This window comes from Octopus bimaculoides, chromosome 14 (assembly GCF_001194135.2).
Source record: "Octopus bimaculoides isolate UCB-OBI-ISO-001 chromosome 14, ASM119413v2, whole genome shotgun sequence".
In the NCBI taxonomy this organism is placed as follows: Eukaryota; Metazoa; Mollusca; class Cephalopoda; order Octopoda; family Octopodidae; genus Octopus; species Octopus bimaculoides.
Window position 1 is genome coordinate 59,898,855 of NC_068994.1, and position 4,218 is coordinate 59,903,072.

A 4,218-nucleotide genomic window follows, 5' to 3' on the forward strand; every position below is an offset into this window, starting at 1 on the left:
ATATGTTTGTGTGTCTGTGTTTGTCCCCCAAGCATCGCTTGACAACCGATGGTGGTGTTTACGTCCCCGTAACTTAAAAGAGACCGATAGAATAAGTACTAGGCTTCCAAAGAATAAGTCCTGGGGTCGATTTGCTCGACTAAAAGCGGTGCTCCAGCATGGCCACAGTGAAATGACTGAAACAAGTAAAAGAGTATATGTTCCGTTAAAATAACCTTTAAAGTTTGATCACAATACACTGAAAGTAAAGAGAAAATTCATCGGACAAGCTTCTTGAGGCGATCGAGAAATCCAAGTGGTCCAAAAGGCCATGCAGTGGGATCGAACTCGAAACCTTGCGAATTAAAAGTGAGTTTTTAAACCATTCACCCATGCTCGCGAACTGATGCACACACACGCACAAACAAACTTCGATCGATTCCATAAGAACAAAATAACAACAACAATCTGCTGATGTGCTTGTCTTTTTCCCTAAATGACATCGTGCAAGTACTTGATGGCTGTGTGCCTCCACAAGAATCTCTTCAGTTCTTCGAGAATGCCACTCGACACTTGGGCAGCACGACTAAACAACAACAATAAACGTTGTTTAAATGTCAGAGACCATTTAAAAATTGGAAAAAACTATTTGAGGTGGAGGCATCGGTGAACGTGACTTTGTCAGCAGCGAATGAAGGAACAAATGACGTGTGTGTGTGTGTGTGTGTGAATTTATTCATGCATATACAAACACACAAACACAGAGCTAGACAGAGACGGACGGACAGATAAATAAAGAGGATTTATAATAGGATGCAGTAAAGCTCCGTGTGTTTTGCAAAAATGAAAAAAAATTCATGGAGGAGGTGGGGCGGGAGGCAGCAAAGAAATGGTGAAGTAAAAAGCTTTTTGTTTCGGAGGTTTGGAATGACAGACATTGCAAATTAGTTTTACTTAATTCATTTTTAATGAACGCAGCGACCTACAAAGATTCGACCTTGAATAAACACCAGACATCTCCAACATACACACGCACAAATCACTGTATTACTGTATCGACCAGACTATAGAATGATGTAATACACCGCTGGTCACAGTGCTCTTCGCATTGTTGAGGCTTTCGATTGGCGCCAGCCAGTTGGCTATGTGTACAGGGCAACATTCCCTCTGAAACGGAACGCCAGTCCGTCGCAGGCTGACTCATTTACAGCTGAGTTGACTGGGACAACATGAAATGAAGTGTTTTGCTCAAGGATACAACGCAACACCGATCTGGGAATCGAAAACACGATTTTGCGATCGTGAGTGTAACACGTTAATCACTATGCCTTCACACACACACACACACAATATAGTTGTTGGTTATGGCCAGTGAGGAGTCGTCTATATTGCTAAGAGCAACAACAGACGTGCATGAAACCAAAGGTAACTTTCTGACCGACCATAAATCCTGACTACATAAAATACTAACACTCAAACAGTTTTTCTGCTTTTTTTCGGATTTAAGATCAATGTTGTTAATTTCATCTGTTTCATAATTTTATAATTACATCACAACTTAATTAAATCTGTTTTATCGCAACTGCAGATCACCACGTGAAGCATTACATATCTCATTCCTGCCCTATACTCTCTCTCTCTCTCTCTCTCTCTCTCTCTCTCTCTCTCTCTCTCTCTCTCTCTCTCTCTCTCTCTCTCAATATTCTATAGTTCAAATTTACAGAAAACAAAAGACGAAGACAGGAACAAGCAGGTGTATTGGTTTAACGCTCAGGAGGAATGGAAAAGTCTTTGACGTTTCGAGCGTACGCTCTTCGACAGAAAGGATTAAGAGGGAAAAAATGTAGAGAGAAAGAAAAAAAAAACATTATTAATACAGTGTTATAAATTAAGCTTGATATATAAAGCTTACGGGACGGTTTTATAGGAAAATATGAAGTCTCTTCGAACAACAGCACGCGCGCGCGTGCGCATGCACTCACAGAGGTATACGATGAAAACATAAACAACATTGTTAGTAAGAGAAAGACTAATGCTTTATAGCTGAAATTGTGAAAGCATTCGTTGTTATATTATTTTGTGTTAACTAAGAGGAACCATGTCAGTCAGTAACTGATGACGAGTTGTAGAACTGAGGTTGGAAGTAAACAGCTCAGAAGTCGAAGAAGCCAGTGCAGGAAAATATATTATTTACTCCATTCCATGTCAGTTCATTTCACGCAGTTTTAAACACAGAAATACGCATTTACATACAACAGCAGATTACTTATCTCTATTTTGTTCCAGAATGTCTGTCTTTTAAAATTTATAAACGAATTCTTTGTGTTATTCTATAAAATGAGGTTCTTCAAACAAGAAAGCAAAACAATAAAACAGACAGGCAGAAGAGAGAGAGAAAATATCTGTCTCGCGATTGCGTAATAAATGAGTTGTAATGGTGTTGGGGGGGGGGGAACAGGGGCTGGTTTACACATCAAAAACCAGTCAGTCATGCACCGAGGCTCTGAGTACGATATCTCTCTTTTGTCCTCCCTCCCCACGTAAATACACACACACACACACACGCATGTGAAGTCACGTGGCTTAGTATTCGGCTCACGATCGTAAGGTGGTGAGTTCGAGTCGCAGCGGCGCGTTGTGTCCTTGAGCCAGACACTTTATTTCTCGTTGCTCCAGTCCACTCAAGTGGCAAAAATTGAGTTGTACATGTGATTCAAAGGGCCAGGCATATCACGCTGTGTGTCGCGCAGAACCTCCTTGAAAACTGCGTTAAGGGTTTGTGGAGTGCTCGCGAGTAGGCTGTTCCGTTGATCGGATCATCTAGAACACTCGTCGTCGCAACTGACGGAGTGCCACTTTTATACACACACACACATTTACATAATATATAGTCATATGCCAGCATATCAAATACCATACAACATAAATTCTTGACTTATTAAAGTTATCTCCGTCTCTAGTCTCAGTCTCACCTTCATAATGAAAATACCTATTGGCTGCATCACTTCGTCTTACATATATGTACACCCCCCCCCTCACACACACACACACTTACAGACTCCCTTGCATTACACTCCAGCTGAGCGTTCCTTTGCATCATTTCTTTCTAAACGAACTCCACCGACATTATTCAACGATCTACCACCAGTCATTTCATGAATACGAAACCCTCTTTTCTCATTCCATAACTATCATTTCTTAACGTACGAAGAGAAGCCATTTCACTATCGGCAGCATGCTTCTGGCTACCGGGTTGTCCTCATTTGATATTATACTTCTGCCGTATGACCTTTAGTTAATATCAACAGCAAGGAGGAACTGAAGATGGGATATCTTCTAAAGATATAAATTTGTATTTCTTAATCAATATTCTATATTTATTTACTACATTATGGCAAATATTGTCTCTCCACCAAGATCTTTTGATGTAACTAAGAATGATATTGTTCTCTGAGACTAATTCTTGGTTGTTTAGTCATTTTATATGAATTATACCATGACATACCACTTCAATCTTTGTAAGTTAATATATATATATATATGGTGGTTGTCTACTCCTTATGCAGAATTTGACCACCTCTTGTACCTACACCTTAGATCCATCATGGCATCTGATGTGGCTTTTTAAACCAGACAATGTTTTGAAAAGACACCCACATAGATTGCACATCTGATTTGGACCACCAAGAACTGCAGTTAAGTTCTGACCTTTGTGGATCTTAAAATGTCTTTTGAGGCCTCCATCAGAATTACAGACCTTATGGCATATACGGCATTGAAAGGTATGCACAGATACATAGGCAGAATAGTTGCAGGAGGCTCGCTTTTCATGGCTTCGCAAATGAGATTGGAGCTCAGCAAAAGGAAGGCACGGTTTGTCACAGAAAAAGGTCGTTGGTGGCAACATTCTTCTTTAAATCTCTCTCGAGTGTTGCATGTGTCATCCCGGCCTCCTCAAAAGCTTTCGCACCACTCTATACTTTGGTTCGCCATCCAGCTTGATCCGAAGCAAGGGTTTCTATGGCTTCTGGATCCATTCTAAGTGACTTCATGGCAGTCCTTATGCTGTCCTTAAACCTCTTTTTAAGTTTGCACCGATTGCGCTTCTCCTCTGCAAGCTCGCCATAGAACAGCTGTTTGGGTGTGCGCTCATCCGCCATTTGAACAATATGGCCAGACCATATATATATATATATATATATATATATTAAATTTGAACAATATGGCCAGACCATATAT

General features: G+C 40.4%; 1 protein-coding gene across 5 annotated transcripts in view; it reads right to left on the reverse strand.

Moving 5' to 3' along the window:
• Positions 1-4,218, reverse strand: part of LOC106882916 (regulator of G-protein signaling 12) — a 106,072-nt gene that overhangs the window by 46,460 nt on the left and 55,394 nt on the right. The gene's annotated exons all lie outside the window — the stretch shown is intronic.